The sequence below is a fragment of the Oncorhynchus clarkii genome, chromosome 4, assembly GCF_045791955.1.
Source record: "Oncorhynchus clarkii lewisi isolate Uvic-CL-2024 chromosome 4, UVic_Ocla_1.0, whole genome shotgun sequence".
Classification (NCBI taxonomy): Eukaryota; Metazoa; Chordata; class Actinopteri; order Salmoniformes; family Salmonidae; genus Oncorhynchus; species Oncorhynchus clarkii.
Window position 1 is genome coordinate 45,644,379 of NC_092150.1, and position 23,101 is coordinate 45,667,479.

Here is a 23,101-nt window from a genome sequence, read left to right on the forward strand (position 1 = left end):
AAGCTTGACAACTGTAACATTTTAATGTATTCGGCACATACGTACAGGATAACTCATATATCCTAACTTCACTTTGTCAGGCAAAGACTCAACTTCAAAACTCAAAAGAACAGACAAGGACTCTTCTGTTTCCCCACTCTCACCACCCTATCTGTGTCGCATCAAACGACAAGCATCACATAAACCGGGAATCTTTGCCCCCTAACATTTACAGTGGGGCAAAAAAGTATTTAGTCAGCCACCAATTGTGCAGGTTCTCCCACTTAAAAAGATGAGAGAGGCCTGTAATTGTCATCATTGGTACACTTCAACTATGACAGACAAAATTAGAAAAAAAATCCAGAAAATCACATTGTAGGATTTTTTATGAATTTATTTGTAAATTATGGTGGAAAATAAGTATTAGGTCACCTACAAACAAGCAAGATTTCTGGCTCTCACAGACCTGTAACTTCTTCTTTAAGAGGCTCCTCTGTCCTCCACTCGTTACCTGTATTAATGGCACCTGTTTGAACTTGTTATCAGTATAAAAGACACCTGTCCACAACCTCAAACAGTCACACTCCAAACTCCACTATGGCCAAGACCAAAGAGCTGTCAAAGGACACCAGAAACAAAATTGTAGACCTGCACCAGGCTGGGAAGACTGAATCTGCAATAGGTAAGCAGCTTGGTTTGAAGAAATCAACTGTGGGAGCAATTATTAGGAAATGGAAGACATACAAGACCACTGATAATCTCCCTTGATCTGGGGCTCCACGCAAGATCTTACCCCGTGGGGTCAAAATGATCACAAAAACGGTGAGCAAAAATCCCAGAACCACACGGGGGGACCTAGTGAATGACCTGCAGAGAGCTGGGACCAAAGTAACAAAGCCTACCATCAGAAACACACTATGCCGCCAGGGACTCAAATCCTGCAGTGCCAGACGTGTCCCCCTGCTTAAGCCAGTACATGTCCAGGCCCGTCTGAAGTTTGCTAGAGAGCATTTGGATGATCCACAAGAAGATGGGGAGAATGTCATATGGTCAGATGAAACCAAAATATAACTTTTTGGTAAAAACTCAACTCGTCGTGTTTGGAGGACAAAGAATGCTGAGTTGCATCCAAAGAACACCATACCTACTGTGAAGCATGGGGGTGGAAACATCATGCTTTGGGGCTGTTTTTCTGCAAAGGGACCAGGACAACTGATCCGTGTAAAGGAAAGAATGAGTGGGGCCATGTATTGTGAGATTTTGAGTGAAAACCTCCTTCCATCAGCAAGGACAATGAAGATGAAACGTGGCTGGGTCTTTCAGCATGACAATGATCCCAAACACACCGCCCGGGCAACGAAGGAGTGGCTTCGTAAGAAGCATTTCAAGTTCCTGGAGTGGCCTAGCCAGTCTCCAGATCTCAACCCCATAGAAAATCTTTGGAGGGAGTTGAAAGTCTGTGTTGCCCAGCAACAGCCCCAAAACATCACTGCTCTAGAGGAGATCTGCATGGAGGAATGGGCCAAAATACCAGCAACAGTGTGTGAAAACCTTGTGAAGACTTACAGAAAACCTTTGACCTCTGTCATTGCCAACAAAGGGATAACAAAGTATTGAGATAAACTTTTGTTATTGACCAAATACTTATTTTCCACCATAATTTGCAAATAAATTCATTAAAAATCCTACAATGTGATTTTCTGGATTTTTTTTCTCATTTTGTCTGTCATAGTTGAAGTGTACCTATGATGAACTTGCACAATTGGTGGCTGACTAAATACTTTTTTGCCCCACTGTATATCCACTGCTACCCCAGTTATCACTCCTTTCATTGGTGCCCTTTTCTTGAGAACGAAATAATTCACTTTTATTGCCCCCATCCGTTTTACTTCGAGCGCATTCTTCCTCTGCCCAACAGAGACACAAACAATTATCACTAGACGAATTATAGTTACACTCATCGATTCCACATGACCCAACTCTTTTTTTCACCCACTGTGAAACCACAAATGGATCAGCCAAAAGGCAAGAGTCCACTTTTTCCATAAACTTCACTCCTACTGTCACAGACTCTTCTTCATCCTTATCCTCGGTGCATACCTCAGTCTCTGATAACTTTACCGCACCTACCACCTCCGATACTTCACCCTCATTCACTTCCATTTCTCCTCCTGTCTTCAGCTCCCTCTGCTTGCACTTTCTACCATTCTTCTTTGACAAACCATCTCCCTTTTTCCCACTATTTTTATCCGACTCAAGCTCACCCTCTTCTTCCCTCACTCTCTTAGACCTTTTCTCCCTCTCTTTTTCCCTCCATTCCTTCTGCGTTTTCCAAGTACACGCCTCGTTATGATAATACGGCCGCTCCATCCCTGACACCCATCTTGTACTTGCTTTCTCTAAGGACTCCATTTTCCCTTGTGGAGTTCTGCTCATGTCCCCAATAACATGCCTACAACAACGCAGCTGGGCCTTCCAACCTTCCAATACAATTCACACCAGTCCGCTTCTTCGGAAATCTCCCACTAGCAAAGCCAGGAAGTAACAACCTTTTGGGGATGACAACCTTCCAAATGCTATTTGAAAGATCCTGCTCAAAATAAATACTTTTCCCGACAATAAATCTACATTTATTTATTTTATTTATTTTTTCCGTTTCAATGATTGAATATCATGCATTTATTATAACAAATAATTATGACTATACACTATTTTATTGTTCACATGTGAATTGACTTTCAAACTTTTTATCCTCATATGTTGACCCATATCATTTTACTGTATATACTTTGCACTGGTGTAAACCCATGCTAAATGTGTCTCAAAGTGTTCTGTGGTTCTCCTTGCTTGTTGGCCTTTGGGCTTCAAACTAGTACAGAAACAGCGTTCCTAAGTATTGCAGTAGTTTTCCAGGTCATAGTAGTTTCAGTAGCCCCTCTTTAACAATCTGTGGCCCTTATCTCTCTCCATTTCTCCCCCTCGTCATTCTCCAGCATCACCCTGGTTCCCATTTGGAAAGGGACGGATGGGAGGAGCTATAGTAGGATGGGCTCATTGTAATGGCTGGAATGGAATTGATGGAATGGAGGCAAACATGTTATCCATTAATTCCATTCCAGCCATTACAATGAGCCTGTACTCCTATAGCTCCTCCCACCAGGCTCCACTGGATGATACCTGTTAGGGTTGAAAACAGGGTACCCAGTTACACAGAAACAGGCACTTACAGACACATAGACACACACAACAGAGACACACACACACAAAGTTATGCAGACCTATGTTGTCCTCTCTGACCGGTCTCCCATGCTGGTAGAACAGCCCCTTCCCTCCAAGACCAACAGCAGAGCTTCGACCAGCTGGATTCCACACAGATTGCGGTTCCCGAACTCCCACACAGGGAGGGCAGAGGGAGCAGGCACAGGGCCAGGACAGGGAGACCAAGGAGGCGCATCCAGCTGCTACAGAGGAGGAGTACAGAGTAGAGAGGAGCAACATGATGGGGGTTTGTGAGAGAGATAAATTAAAGGAAGGTTGGAAGAAGGGAGGGAGGGATTTAGGGAGAGAGAGAGAGAAAGAAAGAAAGACAAAGGACTAGCTAGATAGATGACTGAACAAGAGAGGAAGGGATGGAGAGGAACAATTTGTTAGTAAGAAGAGACAGAAAAAAAAGATGAAGAAAGAAAGAGTAAAAAAATGAAGTAACCCAGCACAGAAAGGCAGAGAGAGAGAGAGGTGAGATTGAGGGTGAGCGACAAATGCTAAGAAGAAAAAAGTTGCTGTGAATTCAAAGACGGAAATGCAAGTACAGTTTTGAGTACAGTTTTAAAATAGAGTTAACTGGCTGTCAGGGCTTTTACTTTCAATGCCAGCTCAGTCTGTGAGTCCCTCTATGTGCTCATGTAGACAGCCAAAGATGATTTGCTCCTCTCCAACCTTTCGTGTTTCTGTTGTGTCATCAATATGTATCCCTTACCTCCCTATTCTCTCGCCCTCTCTCTCACACACACACTAACACATATTTCTATTTTTAACTCTGTTTTGTTGGAAAATAACCAGAAAGTAAGCATTTCACTGTTAGTCTATAACGGTTGTTTGCAAAGCATGTGACAAATACAGTTTCATTTGATTTGACACACACACACACACACACACACACACACACACACACACACACACACACACACACACACACACACACACACACACACACACACACACACACACATTCTATCTATCTACTGCACATTAACTAATGCATCATGCTGTCTGACTGAGCAAGACGACAAGTACATTAGACTGTCTAGTTTGAGAAACAGACGCCTCACAAGTCCTTAACTGGCAGCTTCATTAATTAGTACCCGCAAAACACCAGTCTCAACGTCAACAGTGAAGAGGCGACTCCGGAATGCTAGCCTTCTAGGCAGAGTTCCTCTGCCCAGTGTCTGTGTCCTTTTGCCCATATTAATCTTTTCTTCTTATTGGCCAGTCTGAGATATGGCTTTTTCTTTGCAACTCTGCCTTCACAACAAATCCATGATTTATTTTAGACAGGTCTAAAGAAGCATGATATGATTTTTTTTTTAGTCTATTTCAGAAGAACAGAATAGCATACTCTGAGTTGTCCTTATGTTAGGTCCTGATCTGGCTATGCCAAATGGCTGTGAGCTACACTAGTTCATTTAGTAGACAAGATTTGCTTAGAATTCCTTGCCATTACTTTAAATTTTTTGATATTATGAAGAATACAATTAAAATAAAATATAATCAGAATAAAATATAATCAGAATAAAATAAAGGATATTTTCTCAGAACGATTTGAGGGAGTGCTAATATGCGGCTATTCTGTGTTGAGTGGTTAACAAAGAAATAGGTACACCTATATGCTTAATTTAGAGTTGTTAATGTAACTTTAGTTGTTTTACAAACGTTGGGCTATATGTTTGGATTTTTAATACATTGTAATTGAATGATTGCATGATTGCATGAAGCGACACAAATTATGATTTGAAAAAAGTTGCTTGAACGGCATGAGCTCTGCTTTGTTTTTCTGCGCAGGCTGTACACACTACATCAGTCTCTCATTCACAATTTGACAAACACTTATCGGTTGATGTTACTCTTCAATAACAGACCCCAAAGCAAAACAGGGGGAGAAAAATAGGTTTGTTCAAAGAGGACAAATCATAGATGTTATGCTGAGAGATATATGTTCATACTCCCCTGTCCTCAGTGATTCTCTCCTCAGTGATTCTCTCCACAGAACAAAGGACAGGATGTAGTTTTATAACCCAACCCTAGCCTGTGGTTGATCAATTAGAATTCCTTGCAATAAAACTGGGCCAATGGCCAAATAACAAGTATCCTATTTCAGGCTCAATGTATAGACAAATTCTTCCCATGTCTCTGACCCATTGTTCATTAATTCCCTATTACAGAAGAAAACACTATTTCCATTGATCGTTAGTAGTCTATTGACTTTTAGTCCTCTTGACCTTTAGTCCTCTTGACCTTTAGTCCTCTGTGTTGTGTATTTATCTTCAAAATATTCTTACACACTTGATAATGCCTCAAATTTCACGGCGGCATCCCCTTTCTGTGGCCGTAATGCACCCTAAGAAAATCCATGCCATTTGCGACCAGTGGCTGTTGTGCCCTTGGCCCAGAGTGCTGTGTTGTGCCCTTATCCCTGAGTGCTGCACGCTCTGAAGCACCTCTCACTCACATGGCTCTCCATCACGTGATCGGGTCTTTCTCATAGGCTACAAGTGAAGACAGACACATCGGGGATGCAACTGCGGGTATCCTTATCCAATTCTGAGGTGCATATGGAAGATATTGAAAGAACTGTCCACATTTACTTTTCGTCAGCCAACAAGATGAGTAGCCCTAACGAACAGCAAAAGCACTAGCCTATGTCAATCTACTATCCCCCATAGTACAACAGTTTACCTATTCTATTCTGTGCGAGAAATTAATATTCCAAACATAGTCTGGGACAGTTGAGGATATGATAGATCCCAAATTATACAATACAACCACCAGCATCAAAAAAAAACTTTTTTACGCATGTGTGGCTGACCCAACAAATGAGAATGTTTAGCTTAAAATGTTGATAACCTATTATGCTATTTGTTCACATTACGTAAGCAGCAATGCTCACATGGCAGTAGGCTATAAGCGCGAATGTTCCATTAGCAGGAAACACCATTATCAAATGTGATTATGCATGTAATGCTTTTATTATGAAGGTGCATTTTTATGGTGAAAATGATCTTCCCCAAACTTGAAACTCACGCGCTAATTACACTGTATGTATGCCAGTTAGGCTCTACAACCTTCGTAAAGCGGATTAATGTGCGTGATTTTAAGAAGTTATTTGGCCACTTTAGTTGTGATACAAACCTTATCAAATCATATAGACCTATGGGATAGGCTACATGAGGTATATGAAGTCGCAAAAAATATTGTCACCAATCAGACTATTCTTGATTTAATCTTGTCTTTACATATACTAAATAATATATGTGTGAAATAAGTTTAGATTTAGAATGGACCATTATCATGCACCTGTCTCCAAACAGGGGCAGCGGGAAAAAATATGTAATCTTTGCACTTAAAAAGCGAATGAAGAATGTTTTTCCCATGATTCATTTTCATGCCAGACAGGTAGGCAAAACTCCTGTTGTAAAGATAAGCACTGAAGTTACAAAATGTCTTCTTTAGTCAAAAAGCATTAGGGTCAACTCCGTGCTTGTGCTCCTTCTGTCGCTTGGGCTCCCGTCGTTTGGGCTCCAGTCGCTTGGGCTCCCGTCTCTTTGGCTTCCGTCTCTTGGGCTTCCGTCGTTTGGGCTCCCGTCTCTTTGGCTTCCGTCTCTTTGGCTTCCGTCTCTTGGGCTTCCGTCTCTTTCCATTATTTCAGGTGCTGTGGTCTGAAACAATGTAACTGAACTCATAAAACTCATAAAACTCATAAAACTCATTGAACTTGTAACATTTATTTGAGGGGCACAGTCAGCTCGTGCTCTCTCACACCATTTGGGCACACAGAGCTCTTTCTGTTTTTCTGCGATTCTCTTCTTCTCTGGAGACAGACGCGTCAATTTTGACAAGTAACGTTGCAGAAGGAGAAGGTTACCTAGCATTATGGGCGGCAGGTAGCCTAGTGGTTAGAGCGTTGGACTTGTAAACGAAAGGTTGCAAGATTGAATCCCCGAGCTGACAAGGTAAAAATATGTCGTTCTTCCCCTGAGCAACGTAGTTAACCCACTGTTCCTAGGCCATCGTTGAAAATAAGATTTGTTCTTATTACTGACTTGATTAGTTAAATTTAAAAAATGGGATAGTGGTGAAGTAAACAAACATGGCTGTACCCATGAAGTAGACCCGTTGACAGCTTAATAGGTTGTATAGTTACTAATGTATAGTTAGGCATAACTTGCATGTCATAGCTACTGCTGTTACTTCGCTAATGTTTTGCTTCTAGGCTAAACATCCAGCTGTTGTGTTAGCGAGCTAGGACAAGGAGGCCAATGGATTCTGGGTAAATAGATGCTCGTTGTCTTCTGAGCTATAAATAATTTAGGTTCTTCTAGGGTATCTGGTATAAATGTGCACCTACTTGTCACAACTCTTAAAAGAGGCAGGTCTTCGAAAGCCAACTTTCTTCTCCCTTTCAAACTGAACTGGGACAACAGTCTGGTGGTCCCAATGTGACCTATCCTCCTCCTCAGTCTTCCCCACTGTGCTGGACCCATACATACTGAGATAGGATGTCTAGTCGAGTAATTGAGAATTTGATTACTGGTATGTCTGATAGAAACAATGAAAAAGATGTGACCTACAGTAGTAGCCAGAGGTGGGACCAAGTCATTGTTTTACAAGTCACAAGTAAGTCTCAAGTCTTAGCACTCAACTCCCAAGTCAAGTCCCAAGTCAAGACAGGCAAGTCTAAGTCAAGTCTCAAGTCAAGACCATCAAGTCAAGTCTCAAGTCCTAAACTTTGAGTTGAGTCCTAAACAAGTCATAATGTGCTCTTCACCAAATGTAATACCATTTCAAATTTTTAACAAGAGTAACAGTTAGTATATTACATTTATGCAAATCATGAATGCTTTTAAACATCGATATATTTATTACTTTCCAAATAAACGTTATATTTCCATGGAAATATATGGGTAGCCATGAGACACCCCCTGTTACGGAGTCTAGTTGATAGGTAATCGACTAGCCGGACTGTTCCCCGGACTCCATGTGTAGGGATTTGTACAATGCACAAACAAGGCTATTGAACCTGACATTGGTGTCGGTCTTTATTCCTTTATCCAACATATCATACTGAAACATGGTATCAGAAGTGGCTCGGAAAACACACGTTTGTTATTTTTGTAGCTAAGTACAGTATAGGCGCAGTTACGTTCCATATACGAACACACGCCGTTTCCTACTCACAACAGTGATCACCTCGTTGTTAACTGGCTAGCTAGCATCACTACCTACTTCGATGACTGAAGGCAAAGAAATCTCATATTCCATTGCTATGGCAGCGAACATTCCACCACCAAATCCCATGGTTCTCACAGGGGACTGGAATACTAATTGGGACAACTTCAGGGATGAATTCGAGGACTATGCCCTGGTGACCGGTCTACATGAGAAATGCAACAAGGTACAAGCTGCAACTCTGAGGAGTTTAATGAGCAGCGAATGCAGGCATATCTACCGGCACAATCTCACCCTCACAGCACGACAACAGTGTGATGCAAAGGCTATATTGGATGCATTGGAGAATTACTTCAAACCCGCCAGAAACGTAATTTACGAGCGGTTCGTTTTCGGAAGCTGCAAACAGGAAGAGGGTGAGTCAGTTCACAACTTTGTAACCCGTTTGAGAGAGAAATCCGCCACTTGTGAATACGGGGGATTGAAAGATGAATTGATTCGTGACAAAATAGTGCTGGGAATTGCAAATGAGGATACACGCCGGCGTCTACTGAGAGAGAGAGACTTAACATTAGTAACTGCCATTGAAATGTGCCGCACTACTGAAGTCACTGACATGAGAATGAGAGCAATGGAAATTGAAACCCCATGCTCCGACGTTGATACTGTTCACGCTGTTGCTAGGCAGACATTCAGACTAAACCAATCGAGGCAGAGCAATTCACCACGAACGGTGAACACAGAGAGCCGTAGCATGTAAATACTGTGGGAATACACACACACGTGGCCCTGCCTACGGAAACCATGCAGAGCTTGTGGAACTAATAATCCTTTTGCAAAAGTGTGTCTCAAAAGCAAAAGAAGGGTGAGTGAGTGCAAGATTCACTGTGTTGATGATGTCACTCAATGTTCAGAGCTGAACAGTGAAAGTGACATTTACATGCATGAATCCATTGGGGCTGTACACTCAAGAGGGAAGAAATGGTTTGTGACACTACGATTACACAACAAGCAACAACAATGTCAACTGGATTCTGGTGCTACATGCAACGTAATGAGCTACAAAGACAAAATCAATCTGGCACCTGATACACATCGATTGCCCAGCGATACTAGCCTAAAGCTGTACTCAGGAGAGCTAATGAGCTCTATGGGCACCTTTGAGACCGAATGTGTTATTCGGGGACGCAAACACAAGCTGGAGTTTGAGATTGTAAAAACCAGTCAACATCCTCTCCTCTCAGGCTCTACATGCGAACGCCTGGGACTGATGCAGTTCACTGTACCAAATGACCTGCACATTGTGGATCATGTCCAGCATGGACCCCTGTCCAAAGAACAACTACTCAGCAGATATGACAATGTATTCAACATGCCCGTTGAATCTGTGCCTGGGGAGGTACACTTTGAAGTGGATGAGAGCATCACTCCAGTCCAGTGTGCTCCTCGCAATGTGCCCATTGCAATGAAAGTGGCTGTGAAGGCCCAGCTGGACAAGTATGAGGCCGATGGCCACATGACACCTGTGACTGAACCAACTGACTGGATCAGCAATATGGTCATAGTGAAAAAAACAGAGAAGCTGAGGGTCTGCATCGACGCAAAGCATCTGAACCAAGCACTGAAACGATCCCACTACATCATGCCGACACTAGAGGATGTCCTCTATAAGCTTCCCAAGGCCAGGATTTTCACCTTGCATTCCTTCAATGCAAACTGGATGAAGAAAGCAGCTTCATGACTACCTTCTGGACCCCCTGGGGTCGGAAACGCTGGCTCAAGCTCCCGTTTGGTGTCTCAGTGGCGCCTGAGATATACCAACGTAAGCAGCACGAGTTACTGGCTGGGCTCAAGGGCATTGAACCCATCGCCGATGATGTCCTGATCGTAGGCTGTGGTGACACAGACGAAGAAGCAGAACGCGACCACCATGTGAAGCTCCTGGCACTGATGGAGCGCTGCCAATCAGTTAAGCTTCGCCTTAGCCTGAAGAAGCTGCAGTTCAAGGTGAAAGACGTCCACTTCCATAGCCACATTCTCTCGGCAAAAGGCCTGAAGCCGGACCCAGACAAGGTCAGAGCGATCCTCGACATGCCAAACCCGTCTGATGCAAAAGGAGTACAGCGTCTCATCGGCTTTGCAAACTATCTTGCAAAGTTCATGCCACACCTATCAGCAGTCTGTGAGCCTCTGCGCCGGTTGCTGGACAAAGACACACCATGGCACTGGCTACCCAAGCACGAGGCCGCAGTGCAGGAGATGATATCTCTGGCTTCATCCATGCCAGTGTTGCGCTACTATGACATCACGAAGCCTGTCACAATCCAGAGCAACTCCAGCCAAAGGGGACTTGGATGCTGCCTTATGCAGGAAGGCCAGCCCGTTGCGTTTGCCTCGAGAGCGCTCACCCCCACCGAACAAAACTATGCACAAATTGAGAAAGAGTGCCTCAGCATCGTCTTCTCCTGCCAGCGATTCCATCACTACTTATATGGGCGAGACCTGGTCATCGCTGAAACTGACCACAAACCACTCATTGCCATATTCAGTAAACCTCTCCTCAACGCGCCCAAGAGGCTTCAAAGCATGCTCCTGACTCTGCAAAACTACAGCCTGAAGGTAATTTACAAGCCAGGACCAGAGATGTACATCAGCGACACACTGAGCAGGGCAACAACACAATGTACAGGCAGAGGCACTGTCTATCAGCGGCAGGCCATCTGTTCGCTACAGCAGGAACAACAAGATGTTCAACAGATCAATCAGGCAGACTACTTAAACGTCACAGATCACCGCCTAGCCCAGATAAGGCAGCACACTGACAAGGACGAACACCTACAGTCACTGAAGTCCATGGTTCTCGCAGGTTGGCCATACCTGAAAGAGGAGACACCTTTCACAGTGAGAGAATACTGGACCTTTCGAGATGAGATCAGCGTGCAAAATGGCATCTTGTTCAGAGGTCAGAAGGTCATTATTCCCAAATCACTACGTCCAGAGATGCTTACCCGAATACACTCCAGTCACGTTGGAGGTGACGCATGCTACCGCCAGGCTCGTGAAACATTATACTGGCCAAACATGCAAGCAGAAATTAAAGACTTTGTCAGCAACTGTACCACATGCAACGAGTACATTCATAAACAGCAAAATGAAACCATGATGTCACACGAACTGCCCACAAGGGCCTGGCAAATCGTCAGCATGGACTTATTCAGCCACAGACAAAATGACTATCTTCTCATTGTTGATCATTACTCTGACTTTTGGGAAATTGAACTGCTCCCTGACTTGTTTGCAGAGACGGTCATAAAGCGCTGCAAGGTGCAGTTTGCAAGGCAAGATCAGCCTGACAAGGTAATCACGGACAATGGCCCACAATTCACTGCACAGTTCAAGCATTTCGCCTCAGAATGGGAGTTTGACCACGTGACCTCCTCTCCAAGACACCCAAAAGCAAATGGCAAGGCAGAATCAGCTGTCAAGATTGCAAAAAACCTGTTAAGCAGGACCTTGCGCGACAACAACGACCCATGGAAAGCAATCTTACAGTGGAGGAACACACCCACCGAAAACATGGACAGCAGCCCAGCACAACGCCTTCTGTCCAGACGTCTGAAGACTACCATCCCCGTAGCTAACAAGCTACTTGAGCCCTGCGTCATTGTTGGCGTCACAAACAAACTGCGTCACAGAAAGCAGCTCGCTAAGGTCACTGCTCGAGACCTACCAGAGCTGGAGGTGGGTGAAACGATAAGGATGAAACCGCTGCCGGGAGACCACACAGGACTTTGGAGGCTGGGCGCATGCCTGCAGAGAGTTGCACCACGTTCTTACCTGGTGGATGTTGGTGGCTCCCTCTATCGTCGCAATCGGGTGGATCTGCGCGTAGCAGAGCAGACAAACCAGAACACGCCATACATTCACCTAGATGAGCTGGATCACAGTCCAGGCCTAAGGGTAAGGGGCGCAGAATTGAGACATGGGCCAACTGAAGGTGAGGCTTCTACCCCACCAAGCTCTCCAGCTCGTGCCCCTAATCCTACCCGTCAGAGCCAATACTTACTCACAGGTGGGTCGGCTGTGCAAGCCACCGGACAGGCTTACTCTGTAAGCAAGGGACTGTTAACTTGCCCTCGGTTAATTAAAATATATTTTCTTAAATAATTAAATTAAATAAAAAAAGGAAGATGACAACTGAAGTAAAAAGAAAATGTAATGTTTTTTCTATTGTTATGACCTGACTGTTAAGAACTTAATGTTATGCCTTTATGTTTGCACTTTCTATTGAAAAGGATGATGTTACGGAGTCTAGTTGATAGATAATCGACTAGCCGGACTGTTCCCCGGACTCCATGTGTAGGGATTTGTACAATGCACAAACAAGGCTATTGAACCTGACATTGGTGTCTGTCTTTATTCCTTTATCCAACATATCATACTGAAACACCCCCCCCAATAGTGATCGACTATCAAGGATGGCTATGGGGCGCAATCGGGCGATGTAGGCTTGTACACAATCGCCCAACCTTAACACACACACACACTCTCTCTCTGTGTGGTTACAGTAGGCTAATGTATGTCAATGGCTTTAGGAACAGCAGTAACATCAGGCAGGATTTAGGCTTCCAACTGCCTAGCCAGTTGTATCTCAATCTTGGGTGCAATGATCACGTTCCCGCATTGACTGACTGTGTGGAGGCTCATTGATTTAACATTACGTTATACATTATACACATTATACACTACATTATACACTAGTAAAGTAATAAAATATATAGCTGTTGGCTATATTAGCCACGACTGACCGTTCTTTGTGCAGCTTCAAATGTTGAACAAATTTGGAAGTTGTTGCGCCTTCTTCCCGCATGTTTTGCAAGTTGCAATCCGTTTTTTGTTGATACAGTGTGGACTTTATATCCGAAAATACTAATTTTGGATATCATCTTTCCAAGGGCTCCATCTGAATTCACCCGCCGACGTTCCTCTGCACTGCCACGCACAAATTTTTCTCAGCTGGCACAATTTGATTGGCTGCTGTCCGATTCAATAATGTTAAATGAAGACTAATGTTAAATGAAGAGTTGATGCGCTGCACACCTCTTTAATAGCATCGTTTTTAATATTTGGACTTGGGGAGGGTATCAAATCCAAGTCAAGTCATGAGTCATTGGTGTTAAAGTCAAAGTCGAGTTGCAAGTCATCATATTTGTGACTCGAGTCCAAGTCATGTGACGACTCCACACCTCTGGCAGTAGCCCTATAACCCTTTATCAGCCGGTGTTAATCTTTCTGTGTTGAAGAAGTACTTGCAGTGAAAACATAAACGCATCACCGGGGCAAACTACCTGCCCTCCAGGACACCTACACCACCCGATGTCACAGGAAGGCCATAAAGATCATCAAGGACATCAACCACCCGAGCCACTGCCTGTTCACCCCGCTATCATCCAGAAGGCGAGGTCAGTACAGGTGCATCAAAGCTGGGACCGAGAGACTGAAAAACAGCTTCTATCTCAAGGCCATCAGACTGTTAAACAGCCACCACTAACACCGAGTGGCTGCTGCCAACACACTGACACTGACTCAACTCCAGCCACTTTAATAATGGGAATTGATGGGAAATGATGTAAATATATCACTAGCCACTTTAAACAATGCTACCTTATATAAATGTTACTTACCCTACATTATTCATCTCATATGCATACGTATATACTGTACTCTATATCATCAACGGTATCCTTATGTAATACATGTATCACTAGCCACTTTATACTATGCCACTTTGTTTACATACTCATCTAATTTGTACATACTGTACTCGATACCATCTACTGTATCTTGCCTATGCTGCTCTGTACCATCACTCATTCATATATCCTTATGTACATATTCTTTATCCCCTTACACTGTGTACAAGACAGTAGTTTTGGAATTGTTAGTTAGATTACTTGTTATTACTGCATTGTCGGAACTAGAAGCACAAGCATTTCGCTACACTCGCATTAACATCTGCTAACCATGTGTATGTGACAAATAAAATTTGATTTGATTTGATTTGATTTGATTTGAAAATTGTTTGCGAAAATTCTCCTCTGTTGAGATCCGCTTACACAGTAGCTTCAGGTCAGCCACAGAGTCTAACGGTGATGGCAGAATGTCGAGGTCCTCAGCTGTGGTCGATGGCCTTGTAGCATTAAGGAGCCTCAATTGCTCTTGCTGGATCTCATGTATAATGTCTAGCTTCATCAGTACATTTGTCTGGAAGGCTTAGCAAGACAACATCATTGATTAGAACGTCAATATAATTGGGTCCTAGACAAGCTGTTTTAGGATTAAAGGGGAGTTGCTATTTTGACCAATGCACTGTTAAATCACAGATGAACATGTACAGTACTAACAAGACATCATTACAATTATCTCCTGAGACTGCACGGCACTTGAGGATGCAGACTCCTTTTGTTGGAGACATATGAGGATAGATAGGAGGTTTTAGTGTAAAGCAATTAATTCTTAACAGTGCATTGTGACATTTCAGAAAAACAACAGTTTTGGTTGAGGGGAAAATTAGAGAGGGATGTGTTGATACTGTTAGGCACTACTTAGGGAGGTTGACTATGTACTGTAACAGATATGCAAAATTCTTACTGGATGCTGCAGGTAGCCAACTATTGTCTTGTAGGCCTGTAGGAAGTTGTATAAGATAAAACTTAGGTATGTGAATTCAATATGCTTGGCATTTATGTTGTTCCAGGAGTTTCCAATTGATTTACCTGATAAGATTCAGCTTGGGGCAAAACTAAGCTGACAAAATGTTACAAATAGGCTACATATTTCAAATATTACATTCAATTCTATACATTACCCAAATGAAATATTTATCATCGTATGATCATACCCATTCACACAAAACACTTATAAATTGTTTTAGAATCATTGTGAGGTAAGACTAACGATGCACTTTGGCTGCTCTACGAGTGGTCTGGATCACTAATAGGCAAAACTAGAAACTGTTCTCCAAGGGTCATGACGCTTGAATTTCACCAGACCGCGGCTGCTTGCCCATATGGTTGTTGTCTAAGCAGATGCCTGCCCATGCTCTAAGTTCGTAAGTTTAGTGCTGTAGGTTGTACAAGGGGCAGAAGTGACTGTCTAACTGACCTAGGCAAAATTGAATTTCAGGACATGACCCACTACAGTGAGTGTCAATCATAAAATTATTGGAATGAGAAACAAAAAATATCAATAAATAATGTTTATGTTTATTCGATTACATATGCAGATGAAAAACATGAAGAACGATACATTTATCATTTTAAGTGTTGTCAGGAAACCATGACTATTAATTGGCCAAAACGTAAGGTGTAAGGGTTGAAATATTTGAATAATCAAATCATTATTCCATTTGTCGTTATTTAATATTTCCTTTTGACAATAAAAACTATAAACAAAACCATTCAAATAAACAAGTGTAACCAACTTTATATAGCCACCCAGGAGAAAGGCACACGGACACCCACACTTCAGGTTGACTTGGTTTTTATCCGAAGTAAAAGATATCAAACAGCAATGACAGGCATTGACAGGAAGATGACAGCCACATGTTCACTGCTCTCAGAATATCTCTCTCAGACTCAATCCACAAAGTGATCGTATAGTATAAATGCGTTGTGTTTAGAAAATAACAAAAATACAGAAAAGCATACCTGTAGTAAAATATATCAAACAGTGATGACAGGCATTGACAGGACGGTCACAGCCACACGTTCACTGGTTAGGTAGGACTAAGGTTGCAAAGGGTCGGAAACATTCTGGTAAATTTCCGGAATTTTCCCAGACATCTTCCATGGGAAGTTTTACTTAATTCATCCAAAAAGTTAACTTATAACAGTGAACCTTTTCTGTGGGATACACATAAGGCAATTCTAGGTCTTGTGGCATATTTTAGTTAAACTTATCCCCAATTCAATGGAATTGCACCCTCTGCATGCACAGTGTATTCTTCCATCATATTTTTATTTTTTATTTCACCTTTATTTAACCAGGTAGGATAGCTGAGAACAAGTTCTCATTTACTACTACGACCTGGCCAAGATAAAGCAAAGTAGTGCGACACAAACAAATATGTGCAGTGCACTCTTCCATCACATATTCAGCTGATTCTCAAGATCTTTCGCACTAATGAGATGCTATTGAACCCACACTACTACACTGTCTGAGCCAATGACTACATGCTTTCTGGTAAGTTTTGATTATAATACTGAGTGGGGTGAATATATTTTATACAACATACATGATTTTTTGTTAACTAATAAATAGTAGCCTTTACACAGCAAAATGTTTAAATCCTTTCTAGCTTGTTAACAATTTCTAACTTGTTAACAATTAGTTTTTGCTACCATGTGGGTTTTAGCTTGCTTGAGCCTGCTAACTGAGGAGTGTTAATTCACCTGTTTCCATACATTTTAAAACATTTATCTTACAAAGGAGTTGTTTTAATCTAACTGCTTAACTATTTATCTGTACATGGAATTGTATTTGGTTCATTTTTACTCCTTTTTTTCTAATCTTTACAGGAAAATGCCATGTGCACTATCTGATGTGTGGAGACATTTCACTGCAGCTAATGTAGAAGGTAAAGCTGTGTACATTTGCAAATACTGTGCCAAATCATATGTGAAGAATGCAACAAAGATGCAGAATCATCTGGCCAAGTGCTTAAAGTTCCCTCAGCGCTCACAACAAGCAACCTCTGACAAAAGTCCCTATACTTCTATTTGAGGCGATAATGATGAATCAGGCACCTTATCGATAGCAACAGCTCATGGCCCTCCTGGAATCAGAGTTTGTTTTGACTCACTGGAGGAACGAAGTCAGTGAAATGCTGATGAATGTCTTGCTCGAGCTTTGTATGCAACTGGTTCACATCTGATGCTCACAGGCAATGTGTATTGGAAGAGATTTCTGAATGTTCTTCGCCCAGCACACTCCCCTCCAACCAGGCATGCTTTATCTACTCATTTGCTGGATGCAGAGTTCAAGTGAAGGTCAAGCCAATCATAGAGAAAGCAGACTGTATTGCAATCATCTCTGATGGGTGGTCGAATGTTCGTGGGCAAGGAATAATTAACTACATCTCCACCCCTCAACCAGTATCCTACAAGAGCGCAGACACACCGGTCTCTACATTGCAAACGAGCTGAAGGCAGTCATCAATGACCTTGGACCACAGAAGGTATTTGCACTGGTGACAGACAATGCTGCAAACATGAAGGCTGCTTGATCTAAAGTGGAGGAGTCCTACCCTCACATCACACCCATTGGCTGTGCTGCTCATGCATTGAATCTGCTCCTCAATAACATCATGGCACTGAAAACAATGCATATACTCTACAAGAGAGCCAAGGAAATGGTTAGATATGTGAAGGGTCATCAAGGTATAGCAGCAATCTACCTCACCAAGCAAAGTCAGAAGAATAAGAGGACCACATTGAAGCTGCCCAGCAACACCTGTTGGGGTGGTGTGTCATCATGTTTGACAGTCTCCTGGAGGGGAAGGAGTCTCTCCAAGAAATGGCCATATCACAGTCTGACGATATGGACAGCCCCATCAAGGGGATCCTCCTGGATGATGTATTTTGGGAGAGAGTGGTAAGCAGCCTGAAACTCCTGAAACCTATAGCAGTAGCCATTGCACGGATTGAGGGAGACAATGCCATCCTGTCTGATGTTCAGATGTAAGATAAGAAATCCGTACTTCCCTGCACACTTCACTGTTGCTCCAAGCAGAGGAAACTCCAGATCTGAAATACATCAAAAAGTGTGAAGACTTAGAGTAAAATAACAATGGAGGAGACAGTCAGCAAGATGGCGGACTGAACACAGCTATGATAAAAACGTAATATGCAATATCGGTAAATTAGACTAAATATTAGCACTACACAATTGGGTGGGTAATAAACTTCATCCTGGATAACAACACAAAACAAATTTTAAGTTTACAGAAATTTTTCGACAAATATTTACGAAAACAAGCAACACCCAAACATGACGGAGCGTAAGACAGGGGAACCTATTTCAAAACGAAAAACGTGACTCTTCTACCGACACAGACAATTTAATATTTTCACCACCGGGACTGGTAAAGGTCGAAACCAATCTGTTAAAATGTCATATACATATATATGTAAACATTCATACACATAGCTCATATATTATACAGAGCCAAGCCAAACCGCCTGACTCAAGTCATCTTACTTACCCCTGCTAAAACAGGAACCAGCTCACTCAACCAGCAATAAAACTACCCCCCCTCAGCTCTGTTGTCTTACCACCCCAGGAAACAAAGACATTCCATCGCAAGAACACATACACCCAGCCATAAAACTGACCCCCTCTGTTCTCTTCTTTCACAACCCCCTCTGCTCTCCTGTATCAGATTTCCAGATACACAAATATCTCCTTGTATAAACACACATCTCAACCCCCTCTACTGGTCGGCTGCTCAGAACAAGACTCTGCTGTGCACCAATGAGGCTCCTGCTCTGGGTAGAGCAGGCCCGCCTCCATCTCTTCAGGACCAGTCAGAAGACCACCACGACAAGACTCCACCTACATCATTCTATGTATAAAAACTGTTGTAACCTTTGTCTAAGTTGCTTTTTCACCTGACTCACTTAATGAGTTATATGAACTAGGTCCGTGCACGTAAAACGGCAGGACAAGATATCTTTTGACTCATTAAAACTGCCTTTTGTTACAACTGAAATCCACTCTGTCCAGCGTCCGTGATTTGGTCTCGACTCTCCAGTAATTGAACATCAACAAAAATCAATAAATGACCAACTGGGCATACTTGAACTAGTCAGTAAGGATATAAAAGAGTAGAAGGCAAGCCTCGAGATGAGTGATGAAAAAGCTGCATCATTGGAGAAAGACAAACAAGCTAAAAGGGACCGTCAATAAGATTGAAACCGAAGTTAGTGAACTTAAAAAGGAGAACATCGTTCTGAGAGAAGCCTTTCTTGACATACAGACTAGATCCATGAGAGAGAATCTGGTACTTACAGGTATCCAAGTGAAAGAAGGAGAAGTTCCTGAATCTGTAGTTAGAGAGTTCCTCCTTACAGCGCTTCAGATCCCACGTGAAGCTATTGACAAAATTCAACTCGAACGTGTACACCGCTTCAGACAGAGAGGGTAGAGGTATGAACGCCTAATCGTTGCCAAATTTGCTTTCTTTATAGATAAAATAATGGTTAAACGCCTGGGTAAAAGACTTGCTGGCACGAAAATAGGCATGAATGACCAGTTCCCGAAGGAAATTGCAGAACGGTGTAAAGTTCTGTATCCAATTTTCAAGGAAACACGTAGCTCTCGTGGTGGATAAACTGTATATTGATAACCAGTTGTTCAGAGACACAAAGACTACTCCATGGCTATTTCAAAAATTACCAAGTTCTCATGGACGAGGCAAATAATGAAACATACAATTCTAGCCCTGTTATGGATTGTAATAATTACAACAAAAAAATACAGCTTTTCTATCTATCTTCAAATAACTAATTGGAACACAAAAGTACTAATTCAACATGGTGGAGATAAAAACACAGTAAACAGAAGGCACAGTATGTGTGGATCGATGGTTTTGTGTGTGTTTTTTGGTGTTTGGGAAAGTGTGGCGTTGAGTGAGAAATGAAATGGTGGCATATCCCAGAACCAATGTATTTCTGTGAGCAGGGGTTGTGAGAGAGCTTTCAACAGTGTACAGATGAGGGATATACATTTTATAATGAATTATACATCTTATTTACTTATTGTCATATCATTGGGAACTACATTTTTATATATTTATGCTCCTATATTGATGGAACGGTCCACAACCCTATACCCAAGACACCCACCTGAATGACCCAGATACTAAGGAGAAGTCCGCATCTGTTTTATGGGCCTGCTGTAAGCGGCCTGTATACAGACAAAATACGGTCAGAGACCTAAAGCAGTACCGCCTCCTCAAGATTCTGAGCCTGCTTGGCAGGGTTGGTCCTGCAAAGCCAAAGCCCCCTGATATGGGAGAGCATAATATACAGGGAAATTCTCAAAGCTGAAAATGAGAACCTTGACGGCCGGTAGGGATTCCAGTGGGGTGCCCCCACCCAGGCAGTGGTAGTGCTGGCAACACTAGCTGCAGTAACCCATGTGGAGGGGGTCACACTCAGACATTCAGAGGGGGCATATTATTGTGGTCCTGGTGGCACAAAATCAAAGGTCTGACTGCACAGAGATGCATGGGAATATGGTCACTACGGGGGACCATGTTGTGGGTGTTTCAGGGGAAGGGGGTATATCTGACCTCCGTCAAGGATGTGACAATGGTTAATCAAATCTCAAATCTCCCATTTCTGCCCATTTTTTTTGTTCAGTTTTGCAGGCCTTCTTATACAGCTGCAACTGTATATGCATTCGTAAATCAAGACCTTTCTTGAGTTGGGCTCTGGGATCGTGCAACTGTTGAGTGTGGGGGAAAGGGGTTGAGTGTGTATGAGTGTGTGTATTCCACAACTGTTGCGAGGGAGTAAAATATGTTAGGGACAATATAGGAGGATTCACAATAATTGTTTGCTAATATAATAATTGCTTGCCATAATGTCATTTTGGTAATGGCGAGACTGGTGAGAGGTAAAAGTCCTTTGCATAAATTGCCTACATTACTACAAATATTAATAGCTAACTATGGAAAATAAGATAAACAGGATTTTTATATATATATTTTTTATTATTTTAAAAATATTTTTAAATGGCTATATGTAATACAAATCGAGGTGAGGGCGATTGAAATGCATTTGGCGGTTGATCTGATTCTCTTCTGTGGGTGGCACTGTGTGCTCTTTTCAAAGGATTGGTCCCGGTCTTTCCTGGGCTATGGGATCCATGGGGTCGGGGGTGGTCTGCCGGGCATTGGGATGACAACCCTACTTGGGATGAGGAGGGCTTTAAGCGGGTGGAATAGTGGGGACCAATTGGAGGTTTACTTAGTAGCAATGCAAATATCATGGTACAGCTATATGGACACTCAATCGTCATGTTACTTTTTAATGGTACGTTTACAAACATATATTTTGATAAATAGAATTGAAACTTGTGTCTCATTATGGTAATTGGTGAAATAAGCATAGCCAGTTATAATTGTAATGGCTTAGCAGATAATAAGAAAGACTATCAGTATTTACCTGGCTAAAAGAGAAGGAATATAATATATATTGTTTACAGGAAACCCATTCAACAGTTTTAGATGAAGTTTTGTGGAAAAAAGACTGGGGGGGGATGAAATATATTTATCCCATGGGAAAATAAATTCAAAAGGGTTGATGATATTAATTAACAGTAATTTTGATCCAAATGTGCAAATTGTCCAAACAGATCCTCAAGGTAGATGGATTACTGGACAATAAACAGATATGGCTTATTAACCTATACGGTCCAAATAATGATGATCCAAGCTTCTTTGAAAATATATCTAAGAATTTATCAACCCAACACGGACACTAGACTCTATTATTATGGTGGGGGATTTTCACAAGATTTTAAATATCTCTATGGACTGGAAAGGAAATCACACTACAAACTACAAACTATCACCCTCAGGCACTTAAGGAAATCATGAATGTCATGGATATATTGGAATTAGTGGATATATGGAGGCTTAAATACCCTGACCTAGTGAGATATACATGGCGGGGGCTTAATCAAGCTAGTCGTCTTGATTACTTTCTTATGTAATTTTCTCTGGCAACAGAGTGTTGATGGGGACAGAATGCGGTCGGATCATCACATAATTGGTATATATATTACTCTTACAGAATTTCCACGTGGACGAGGATATTGGAAATTGAATCAAAGCCTACTGGATGATAACTTGTTTATAACTAGGACAGAAGAATTTAGAACTGACTTTTTCTGACATAACATAGGTACAGCAGATCCCCTTATTGTATGGGACACTTTTAAAACGTGCCTTTAGAGGCCATGCAATTCCGTACTCATCTATAAAACAAAAGCAATTTAGATCAAATGAGTCCATATTAGCAAAGGAAATTGAAGGACTAACAGTACAGTTAGATAGCAATTAAAACTGCACCATCGAGGCACAGAATATGTTAGAGGAAATACAAAAAGAAATGGAGGAACTTATTCAAGAAAGATCCCGTGTAATATGTTATAAAATAAAGTGAACTGGATGGAATATGGGGGAAGAATGCACCAAATTCTTTTTCAATCTTCAACAGAAATGCTACCAAAAAATTGTATTGAAACGTGTTACAAATGATGGAGTCACGCATGATTCACTGAATGATATTCTGAAAGAGGAAGGTCTGATTTCATTATTACTGAAACAGGATCCAAGTGGTATATATAAAGCTCCAGTCCATTTAAAGTCCACTTACACTTCAGTGTTGTGATGTAAAAATTCTAGCTAAATGCTTGGCGCATAGAATTAAAAAGGTATTGTCAGATATTATTCATCCTAATCAGACAGGTTTTTTTACATGGAGATAACATAAGACAAGTACTGGAAACAAAAGAATATTATGAAATATCGGGGAAACCAGGCCTGGTTTTCATAGCTGATTTTGAAAAGGCTTTTGATAAAGTATGAAAAAGTTTATGTTAAAATGCC